This window comes from Protopterus annectens, chromosome 12.part0 (genome assembly GCF_019279795.1).
Source record: "Protopterus annectens isolate FY-2018-M chromosome 12.part0, PAN1.0, whole genome shotgun sequence".
NCBI lineage: Eukaryota > Metazoa > Chordata > Ceratodontiformes > Protopteridae > Protopterus > Protopterus annectens.
The window spans coordinates 1,180,818,312-1,180,830,393 of NC_056746.1; the positions used below are offsets into that span (position 1 = coordinate 1,180,818,312).

At 44.3% G+C, this 12,082-nt stretch overlaps 1 protein-coding gene across 4 annotated transcripts in view; it reads right to left on the minus strand.

The window, feature by feature from the left end:
* Positions 1 to 11,440: 11,440 nt before the first annotated feature.
* MANBAL (mannosidase beta like) overlaps positions 11,441 to 12,082 on the minus strand; it is a 144,235-nt gene continuing 143,593 nt past the window's right edge. For all 4 annotated transcript variants that reach the window (XM_044090216.1, XM_044090215.1, XM_044090214.1 and 1 more), the window contains one exon: positions 11,441 to 12,082. This exon is cut by the window's right edge and continues 298 nt beyond it. The gene's annotated coding sequence lies outside the window, so the exon portion shown is untranslated.

Here is a 12,082-nt window from a genome sequence, read left to right on the forward strand (position 1 = left end):
TTGATAAATATGGAAACTCCCCCTCCTTTTGTGTTTCGGTCCGGGTTTTGGGGCCGAAAAGCATGATATGAGGTATAACCTGGTAGTGCTGGGGTGCTCTCTGGAGCCTTGAACCAGGTTTCTGTCACTGCACAGATATCGATGTTCTCCATACTGAGGAGAGCTTCGAGTGCATGCATCTTGAGGTTAAGACTTCTGGCGTTTAGCAGCATTACCCTTAGTTTCTTGTTCCTTGTGCTGTCTATGGAGGTGGGTTTGACTTTTGAGCCTTGCCTAAAAAAGGCACTATGGGGGTGGCAAGAGCCTTTGCCAATATCCGAAAGCCCAAGGGTGACAGGTGCAAGCCGTCCCTAGCGAAGCAATGTGACTTGTCGAGCATGTCATCCCAGGCTGACAGACACTTGATCTCCTTTGAATGACACCAAAATTTTAGCCAATTGTTAAAATCGATCATTTTGTCTTTATACTGTGGCATCATTCTAGGTGTGGGTAAGATGCTGCTCAAGGTCAGGGTCATACTGGCCTGGGCTACATGATCAGAGAGCTCCTCTATGTCTCTTTTCATGTAGTCGTGGGAGGTACGTCTCAGGTCATTCACGCCAGCATGTACAATGACGGAGTCATATTTTTATTTGCTTTGGAGTGACCTGAGTGCTTGCGTTATGTGGCGGATCCTAGCACCAGACAGGCAGCTCACTGTGACCTTCTCTTTATTCAGCCTAGTGAGCGGGACGTCAGTGTGTCTGACAATAGAGTCACCTATTACAAGAGTATCAGGTGTGTTATTCAGCCTTAAGGGCTGTGACTGCTTGGCACACTGACTTTGTGTGCTATGTGTGTACATGTTTTGTTTTGGGGTAGCGTTTGCTTGGATGTCTGCTTTGGAGGTCTCTGTTGCTTAGGTAGATTTTTATTTAGAGCCTCTGAGTATGTTTTTATGTGTTTGGTTCGCTGTTGTGGTGGGACTATGTGATACTGGAATTTGTGTTGTGTGAGGTTACCTTCTCCTCCTGACTGGTTACACCAGTTTTGAGATGAGAGAGCTCAGCCTCCAGTTTGGCTATATGGTTCCATCTCTCACATATATTTGAACCTGTTTGGAGGAGGACAGGGTTGTCCGTGTACATGAGACAGTTGTAACATTGCCTCAAAATTCCCAGATTCACCAGCTGGACTGGAGAGGAAACCATTGACTGACCTTTGGACATGCTAGAGTAATATAGGGAACTGAATTAAAACGGACCAACAGGGGACAAGGTAATCGTAGAGAGTATAAGAGTAAGTAGTGCTTATGGTTTATTAGTGCTAACCTGTAAGATTACTTATTTGGACCAGTGAGGGGCCTTAGAATGAGAATATGGTGTTTAACTTGAGAGAGAGAGCAGTTCTAAGGGAAAAAGTGAAGAGCAGACTTTGTGGAGCCAGGAATAGTTTAAACCCAATTAGGCGGCGCTGCCCGATGTTGCACTATGCACAAAAAACGCACAAAAGAGGGTTTTAAGAGAGGGAGATCAAGGAGTTTGGAATTGACCCAAAATGGCCAATAAAACTACAGTTTCAAGGCAGTAACCACTCCCACAGGGGCAGGCAGGCTGCTCAATGTTTATCACTGCCACTGATGAGCACAGAGACTTCCCTTTAGCCCAAGCAAACAATGGTCTCCAAACAGCAAATCTGTAACTGAACTTTTTTAAATCTCATAAACGTGGGAAAAAAGCAAGATTTTTTTTTTTTTAAGGAAAGCAGAGGTTCACAAGTATCAACAAGTTAGAACAGTGCAGTAAATGACCCCACACTTGAGTGCTAGGCCACAGACAGATAAAATGCAAGTTTTAAGAAAAAAACGATTTTAAAAATAAGTGCACGCAGGAAATTCAGTAATCAGTTCTAGGTTGTGTTCTAAATACAGTTACCAACACAGAAATCAAGTTTAACAAGCCAGAAAATGCTCAAAAGTAGGCGGCAATGCAGAAAAACTTAAATAATCTGAAGCAAAATACTTAAAATCTTAAAAGTGGCTCCTTTCTTCTCTCAGCGTTTTCTCCTCTTGGTGGGTGCTTCACCAACAGCCAACAAGTCCGAAAAGATGCCAAAACCACGAGGCAATAGGGTTTTAAGAGAGGGAGATCAAGGAGTTTGGAATTGACCCAAAATGGCCAATAAAACTACAGTTTCAAGGCAGTAACCACTCCCACAGGGGCAGGCAGGCTGCTCAATGTTTATCACTGCCACTGATGAACACAGAGACTTCCCTTTAGCCCAAGCAAACAATGGCCTCCAAGAAACTTATAAACAGTTCAGAACAGCAAATCTGTAACTGAACTTTTTTAAATCTCAGAAAAGTGGGAAAAAAGCAAGATTTTTTTGTTTTTTTTAAGGAAAGCAGAGGTTCACAAGTATCCACAAGTTAGAACAGTGCAGTGAATGACCCCACACGAGTGCTAGGCCAGAGACAGATAAAATGCCCAAGCAAACAATAGCCTCCAAGAAACTTACAAACAGTTCAGAACAAGGAGCAGGCTGAGGGAGATCAGAAAAAAAGAGGAAGAGACTTCCAAGTCATAAAATAACTGTGTTGGATGATGGGGAGAACCCAGGTGTCTGTGGTCATCTAATGCTAAAACAGGAAATGAAAGAGTTAGCCTGAGAGACAGAGGAATCGGGCTGAGAGGTAAGGGAGGCTGGATGTCAGATAGAGGCAGATTTATCGGGAAAAAGTTTATAGCCTCTAGGACTCTGAGTGGGTTTATTTGGGAAAATCCGTTTAGAAACACTCTTTCCTATAGCAGGTTGTCTAGGCTGCCTATGGACTAAAGAAGATTTCAAAGGATAGCTCCTCTGGAACTTATGTACAGGAGAAAAAACTTTTTTGAGGTCCTGCATAACCTTACCCTTACTCTGCAGGGATTTAAAAAAATTCTACAGAAGCACTGCTAAAAATGATTCTGGTTATCTAAGAGAGAATCAAAGTATAGCCTTAATGTCCTCTGGTAAAGCCTTCAGGTCCACCTAGGAATATCTCTTCACAACAGAAACAAATGCATCTGCTCTACAGCAGGCATCAGGTGCTTCATGGCTGCATTTAATGGAATGGTGGGCTACCTGAGAGACAGAAGTCTTACTGTGTCAGTCAAATACCCCCGCCCCCAACTGCCCAGCTGGAATAGAAGGGCCAGGACATATCTAGTCACGTGGGTCTGAAAATTAATGGCCTTAAAAGCCAAAGTAGCAGATGCATACACTTTTTTCCTCGTATCTCTCTATAGCACAGCTGTCTTTGTCAGAGGCAAAAGCTTAGAAAAGGAAAACAGTTTGGATGGCTTATTTGAGGACAAGGAAATGGCAGGATCAGCTGACAGACTTTCATACAAGTATTTATGATCCTCGGACACTTTATAAAACCTGTCTGGATTCTTAGGAGACAAAGGTAGAGAGTCAAGAGCCTGTGAAGCTGCTGTAAATGTGTCCATCTGGGCATCCAAGACAGCAGGGACTGCTTAGGTCTGAGTGAGTCCATTTGCAAAAGTTCATACCTCTTTTGAACCTCTGATACTTGGTAACAATCCCACTTAAAGTGTTCCATCATACAAACTACTGTATCCCCAAAGGATAATCCTTCCATAGGAGAGTCAGGGGATATGGAATCCTCTTCATCGGACCCCAAAGCCAAAACAGAATGTATTTGTGATGAATATGTTAAGGATTCTTAACCAGACGCCAACTCCTCATCAGAAGCAGCAGCAGTATAGACGCACAATCCCTGTGGGGGTTTCACAGCCATGAGGCCACTAACAACCCTTGAGTAGACTTCTGGCACTTTTTATGAGTATCCTTAGCTACAGTAGCCACGTTCGGTTTCCTGTTCCATTTTTAAAGGAACATCTGCCTTGACAAATCTAGGTGGTTCAGAGCCCTGCTTGGATTCTATGAAGGTACCAGGCACAATTTCTCTAATTAAAAATTGGGAAATCCCCCTAGGCCCTTTAGATATAATCAGCTGTAGTTCCCACTTGATAGCACAGCCTCAGCAGGAGTAGCAGCTCCGTGTGGGCCTCCAACTGGATGCAGCAGAGGGAACCGTCATCAACACTATTCTTCATCCAACCAGAGGGAGACGTTCGGTGGAGGCTAGACAGCAGCAGATTCAGTACATGCTTTTTTTTTTGTTGTTTTCTTAAGAGGCAGCTGAACATCGGGGTGGGCGGATTCAGCCATGGTACCCTGGGTCAATAACTTCAGATGTTGGTTTTCCAGATAATAGAAAAGAAAAGCAAACGGCTACAGAAAGTCTTATGGACAAATGCCAGACGGACATCACACAGAGTATGGTCATCCGTAGCACCCAAAGAAAAGAGGCACTTCTCATGTCTGCCTTTATGAGGAGTCTGCTGACCCAAACTCACATTTCTCCTTCCTGGATGACATGAAAATCTACAAGGAGAAAAAAGGAAAGGAAGAGACCCCAATGGGGAACTTATCCGTAAACAGGTTCAGTAAATGAATCAGCATGGTGAATGGTGTACAGACCAAATTCAGAAATTGTGTTCAGTCTGGTGGTAAAGAAGTTCTGAAGATTAGGCATCCATGCATCACACGTGTGCCTTACGCCTTGCATGTAGGAAATGGATCTGATGTATGATGTCAAGAAGGTGTAAATGCTTTGGTACCCTGACAGGATGTTAGGCTATCATCAGCTGGATATCCCACGAATAAAGAGTACTGCAACAATGATAAGAACATCACAGGTCTTAAGGCTTGCACTGTAAGGGATTTCACAAAAAAGTACAGTTTTGTACCTACCATAAATGTAGATGTCCGAGAGGAATGCATCTGCAGTCCTTACAAATGGGTTGTCCTGTCATCAGGCAGCCCTTCGGTCGGCCGGATTCCAAAGTCTGGGTCTGGCTTCGGCTGGTGTCGCACTTCACCCGACGTCATTGCGGCAGTTTTCGGGTATAAAGGCATCAGCCGACGCCATTTTCCTCAGTGTTTCTTGCCCCAGATGCCAGGTGCCCTCTTGGTAGGCTAAATTTGGATAAATGCCAAAGTTTCCAAATAGTAGAGAGCAAACACACAAAATAAACATGTATGTACATATATACAAACAAATACACCATAATAGATGCCCCAAGCTAGCTGAAGATTGGTAAGTACCCTAGGAGTACCTCAGAGGGGAAGGAGGGTGGGTAATCCTGACTGCAGATGCATTCCTCTCGGACATCTACATTTATGGTAGGTACAAAACTGTACTATGTCCTTCAAGGATGCATCTGCAGTCCTTACAAATGGGTAGAATACCATAGCTAAACTAGGGAGGAGGAAATGAGAATAGATTATGGTGTAGTCAGGATCCCTTGCAAAACAGCAGTGGCAAAGCCAGCACGGGATCTAGAGTATAGAGGTAAGTTATAATGCTTGGCAAATGTATGCACGGAGGTCCAAGTAGCAGCCTCTATAATGTCCTTGGTAGCCACTCCTCGTAAGAAAGCTGTGGTAGTGGCTGTGGCCCTTGTGGAGTGAGGCCTGATGTTCTCTGGAGTTTTCTTTCCATGGTAGGAGTAACAAAGTCTAATGCAATTTCCTATCCATTTGGAGATTGTCTGTTTAGAAATTGGTTTTCCTTCTTTTCCTGTTGCATAAGCTACCAGAAGCTGGTCAGTTTTTCTATTGTTTTTTGTCCTGTCCAGGTAGTAGCGTAATTGCCTGTGTACATCCAAGGTATGTAAGAGCTTTTCTCCCCTGTTCTGTGGATTGGGGTAGAATGTAGGAAGGTGGATAGCCTGATTTAAAGAGACTCTGGATACCACCTTAGGCATAAATGTAGGATTTGTTCTCATGGACACTCTATCCTGATGGAAGATCAGGAAGGGTTGTACTGCCATTAATGCTTGTAGTTCAGAGACCCTTCTTGCTGAAGTTATTGCCAGCAGGAAGGCAGTCTTCCAGGATAAGTATTGCAAGTCTGCTGTAGCTGCTGGCTCGAAAGGAGGCAGAGTCATTTTTTCTAGCACAAAGTTCAAGTCCCATGCTGGCAATGGAGGTTTCCTGGGAGGTTTTACATTTTTAATTCCCCTCAGAAACTGTCTGAGCAGAGGATGCGAGAAGACAGGAGGATCCAAGCTGTATTGTGCTGAAATAGCTGATGCATGTATCTTAATGGAGGAATAGGACAGGCCTGTGTGGTAGAGCTCAGCCAAGTACTTCAGGATGTTGGCTATGTTCACCAGTGTCACATCTTGCCCTTTTGCAGCACTTCAGATGAGATATCTTTTCCATTTTGCTGCATAATTCTTCCTTGTTGAAGGTCTACGAGCCTCGAAGATTATGTCCTTAACCCTTTGGGATAAATTTGGGTTAATTTCTGTCATGTAATGTTCCAGGCAGTTAGCTGCAGAGTTTTTAGGCTTGGATGCAGAATGTTGTAGTTGTTCTGTGTCAGCAGTAATGGGATCAGTGGTAGTTTCCATATTTGTTCCCTGGACATGCTCCTCAGTAGTGGGTACCAATGTTGTCTTGGCCAGTCTGGGGCTATCAGAATGATCCTCGGACGTTCCTCTTTGATCTTGAGAAGCACCTTGTGCATCAAAGGAAGTGGTGGGAATGCGTATGCTGTCAGGCTTTTCCAACTGAAGGATAGGGAGTCCACCTTCCAAGCAAGTGGGTGGTAATTCCTTGTGCAGAATTTCTTCAACTGGTGATTGTATGGGGATGCAAACAAGTCTATTTGTGGTAATCCCCATTTTCTTGTGATGGCTTTGAAGATGTCCGGATGCAGCATCCATTCGTGGGCATCTGTTGTAGTTCTGCTTAATATGTCTGCTAGAATGTTTTCCTTCCCTGGTACAAAAATTGCCTGTAACTGAAGGTTGTAACCCAGAGCCACATCCCATAGGTCTAGTGCCAGCCGGCATAGGGGGTATGAGTGTGTGCCTCCCTGTTTGTTGATGTACCACATAACTGTGGTGTTGTCTGTCCTTATCAACAGCTGGCCTTCGTGGAGAAGAGGTCTGAATGCCTGGATTGCCAATTTTACTGCCATCATTTCTTTTAGGTTTATGTGCAGATGCAGTTGGTCTTGAGTCCATAGGCCTTGAATGCACTTGTCCATCATGTGTGCCCCCCAACCGAGGTCTGAGGCATCTGTCGTGATAGTTTGTCTTGGATGACTTTTGCTGAAGGGCAGTCCTGTGTTTGATTGACAGGCCTGAGCCCACCATAAGAACTCTTGCTTTAGGCATGGGATCATTGGAATTTTGGTTTCCAGGCTGTGTTTGTGCTGAGACCACAAATTCTTTAGGTACCACTGTAGCTTTCTCATATGAAGCCTGGCATGAGGGACCAGAATTATGCAGGATGCCATGAAGCCTAGAGCTTGTAACACTTTTCTTGCAGTTAGATGGCTCTGCTTTGTTAATGCCAAGAAGTAGAGAGGAAGTTGTTCTTTCTTTTCTGCAGTTAGAAATGCCATTTGTTTTGATGTGTCCAGTTCTGCACCCAGGAAGGTTATTATTTGGGATGGAATCAGCCTTGACTTTTTTGTATTGACTGTGTATCCCAGGGCTTGTAGCAGATAGATGACTCTTTGTAAGTCTTCTGTTAATTTGTTTTTGTTGTCCGCTTGTATCAGGCAGTCGTCCAGGTAGGGATAGATTTGAATTCCCTGAAGTCTGTAATGAGCGATTACTGATGCTAGGCATTTCGTGAACACTCTGGGTGCAGTAGATAAGCCAAAGGGCAATGCTGAGAATTGATAATGCTCTGATCCTGCAAGAAATCTGAGGTATCTTCTGCAAATTGGTCTTATGGGGACATGCGGGTATGCCTCCTTGAGATCTAGAGTTACCAGCCAAGACTCCTTGCCCAGCATGGGAAGAAGCTGCTGTAGAGTCAGCATTTTGAATTTTGGGACAATGAGGAATGTGTTTAGAGCGGACAGATCTAGAATAGGCCTCCATTTGTTTTCTTTTCTTGGTACCAGGAAGAGCCTGGAGTAAAACCCCTTCCCTTGCTCCATAGATGGTACCTTTTCCACAGCTCTCATTCTTAATAATTGAGATATTTGTTTTAGAGCTTCTGCCATTTGAGTAGGTGGTAGGTTTGGCATTCCTCTCTTTCCTGGTAGAGTATGGAAATGGAACCTGTAACCTTGGTCTATAGTTTGCAAAATCCATTTTTCTCTTGTAATGCAGTGCCAGTTTCTTGAAAATAAGGTTAGCTTTCCGCCCAAGGGTGCTTCTAGTTGTTCCCTGGTAGGCGGTGCCACCGCCAAGTCACTGTGATTGAGTTGTTGTAGTGGTGGTGGCTGTGTCCGTGCCTCGTTGGTTGTTACCCTGCCACTGGCGACCCCTGTAGGCACCTCTGGATTGGTTTCTGCCTCTAGAGTGCCTATTCCTGCCTCTTTGTGCCTTAGAGGACTCCGGAAAGGACCAATTCTTGGAGGGCCAATTCCTGCTAAACCTTGGAGGTTGAACTTGTAAGAAATATTTTACTGTCTGCACAGATTTTGCTTTCTCTTCCATCTTTTTCAGAACCTGCTGTGCGGGGGCACCAAATAAATTGACCTTGTCCATAGGTGCATCCAAAAGCTTAGATTTGATATGGTCTGGTAATGCCTGTTCTTTCAACCATGCATGCCTCCTGATAACTGTGCCCGTCATGGCTGATCTAAAGGAAGCCTCCAGTGCATCATAGCCACATTTTAAAGAATGGTTACTAACCTGCTGAATGTTATGTAACATTTCTTGAACATACTTTTTATCTAAAGATTCTTCAGAGGACAGCTTTTTAGTCAACTGGTCAAGCATAAACTCTTGACATTGAATCATATGAAATTGGCAGTTCAAAGCTCTAGCTGACAAAGTAGCAGAGGTGTAAACTTTTTACCCCATCTCTAAGGACCTGGAATCCCTTTCAGAGGGAGGGGTTTTAGAAGAAGTAGCTGCTACAGCTTTAGGGCCCTGGGAGATAGTCTCTGGATCTGCAAAAGGGGCCTTATATAAGTGGTGATGAGTGTCCGGGACCCTGTAGTACCTATCTGGTTTAGCAGGAGCCGGAGGTAAAGTATCAGGAGAAGTGCAAGCATCATTAAATGCATCATCAACAACAGATAGAACTGGAGGAATAGCTAAAGGCCTATGCTGTGGTAAATGTAGAAAGGTCCTAAGCCTTTTTCTTGAGTCTGAGAAATCTTGGCCCTGCCACTGGAATTGTTCCCTCATAGCATGCAAGGTTTCCCCAAAGGAAAATTCCTCAGGAGGAGAGGCTGAAGGGATGGACTCCTCAGCATCGGAGTCTTCGTAAGGAGAGTAAGAAGCCTCAGGAGGATCTGAATGTTCTGAATCATCAGAAGAATCATCTGTGGCTACTGGCTCAGGGGGGTCTGCTCTAGGCCTCTTTTCTGGAGGAGGGAGAGAGGCCCTGTCTGGATGAGGCTGGGATCCACGGATTAAAGTGATGAGATCCTGTGCCAAAGAAAGCATATGGGAGCTGGTGCTGGGCCTGTGAGAGGGGGGCTTGGCAGGCACTGGTTTGGAAGTTTTGGCTGCTTTAGCCCTGGCAAAGGCCTTAATAGACATAGCTGGAGGAGGCCTAGCAGCTCCACGTGCAGGAGTAGAAATATCTAGTGGGATGGTGTCTGATAAATCCTGTGAAATCGCAACAGAAGGCTGGATTTCAGAAGCCGTTTCTACCAGAATAGAAGAGGCCTCGGTAGAAGGCAAGTTATCGGCTGAAGTAAGAACCGCTTGCTCGGTTTCGGCCGAAACCGAGACACTCGTGGATTGCTTGGCCGTGGTTTCAGCCGAAACCGCGGACCGCGAGTGTCGGTCCTTTTCGTTGCGTTTTTTAGTCATTTGCGTAGTCGGAGGATCCAACGGCATAATGTAGGCAAAATCGGAGCCGAAAATCTGTTCAGGAAAGTCCGAGCGACGTCTCAGCGTCCGCCGGTTAAAAGAAGCACAGGCTAGACAAGCTGCTACGTCGTGGTCTGGGCCTAAACAATGTATGCAATAGGAGTGGAAATCCTTATGAGGTATTTGTTTCCCACAAGATAAACAGTTATTAACTTTCTCTGACATCGGCTGAGGCAAGAAAGTGTCCCCAACGGGGTACTTAGCTTTATAGAAGTCTTCGAAGTAGTATTCGGTAGTAGTAATCTCTGGATCTGACCGACCGGCACTTGCGAACAGCTTCTGCTTCGGGCGCCACGCGGCAAGAAAGACGGAGGAAAATGGCGTCGGCTGATGCCTTTATACCCGAAAACTGCCGCAATGACGTCGGGTGAAGTGCGACACCAGCCGAAGCCAGACCCAGACTTTGGAATCCGGCCGACCGAAGGGCTGCCTGATGACAGGACAACCCATTTGTAAGGACTGCAGATGCATCCTTGAAGGACATCTACATTTTAAGGAGGACTCAGTTTCTGTTAACTGCTATCCAGGAACAAATCAATCTAATAGTATACAAACAAGTACCTTGACACCAACTGTACTAAGCACAGGATGACATTTTAATATTCAGCACTTACAAAAGTTTAAGGTGTTAGGTTTAGCTTTTAGTGAGGAGTGTAGACATGGTATAACAGGTTGCCTGTTTACTTGACAGGAGGAGTGCTCAGACACAAGTCAGAACAAAAAAAATGAAATAGAAAAAAAAAGTTGCTGATTAAAATAAATGCATTCCTGAAGTCCATGCAATCTCTCCACCATGCACTCTGGAACAACATGACTGCACTGCTGTTCCATTTCTCTAACCAAGCAGTAACAGACATTCACAGCCAACACCAATAGTACTGGTTTGGCAACCACAACATGGTGTTCTAAGCCTCCTGGTAGCATAAAGTATGAAGCATCAACTGCGATTCAGGCAACCTGGTTTCTAGTAGTGGCTCCAGTGACTGATGGGAAGGCAGGCACCTATCCTGGGGGAAGTGGTGAGATTGGTGGTTACATGATGGTCTGGTGACATATGATACAGGTCGCATGTAGAATCGAAAGCAGCAGACAGTTGGAAGGGTCATGCTTTGTCACTGCCCAAGCCTTGTCTTCACATGCAAAGAAGCACACATAGTGGGAGCACAGGCAGTATGTTGCAGGGGGGGGGGGGGGGGTTATGTCACCAGCAGAGAGAGGGATTAGATCACAAACATAAAATACTACCTAATCACCTGCAATGTCTGTGCAGATAAAAGTAGGTCCCTGCACTATACCCATCTGAGCGAATCTGGAGGCTGAGTTCCCACCATTGGGAAACCTGGGACAGTGCATTTGGGAAGACCTGATAGGGACATGTTAGGAGGAAAAAAGAAAAACACAAGATTATCTACATCCATCTCTAATTACAGACACTGAGTACATATAATCATAACACTTTTTTTTGCAGACAAGAAAGATTTGCGAATTCTAACATGCTATCCTGTGGACACAGAAAACACTGAAAAGAATTATACCAAGTGATTCCATTTATAGAAAGCACATAATTACTTAACATTCAGACCTATTATTTTGATTAAGGGTAGAATACTCAGAGCCACCGAAAAGAACAGACCCAGTACAATTTTAATTAATGCCCTAAACACAGTCAACATGTCAAACTAAGCATCTGGCAAAGTCAGAGAGACGCTGAAATACAAAAGCGGAGGAGATCGTAAAAACGACAAGGAGATACAGTTGTATTTATCATGGAAACAAACATTTGACAAACACATTCCAGTTACTGCACAGCAAAAAAATTAGAATGCAACTATATAAACAGCATCATAAGTATCTAAAATGGTTTATTTCTATGTATGTGAGGGAAGGTCAGCTACTGACAAAAGCTTTTAAATAATTACTGAAAATCAAACAATGGACATAGCAGTTTTCAAGATTAAAAAGTGTCATGCTGTAGAGTCAGGGAGGGAATCACTCCATTAATATGTGAGAAAGGAGTTCCTTAACAGGAGGGATGTACATCAACAGCACTTATGATTCAGACATGTTTCCTTCAGGTGCTCAACACCTATTTTTTTATGAATTTCAGCATATTTGCTCAATACTTTGTTTCCCCACTATTTGCTGAAGGAAAGCAGGTCAGCTGGCTTGAA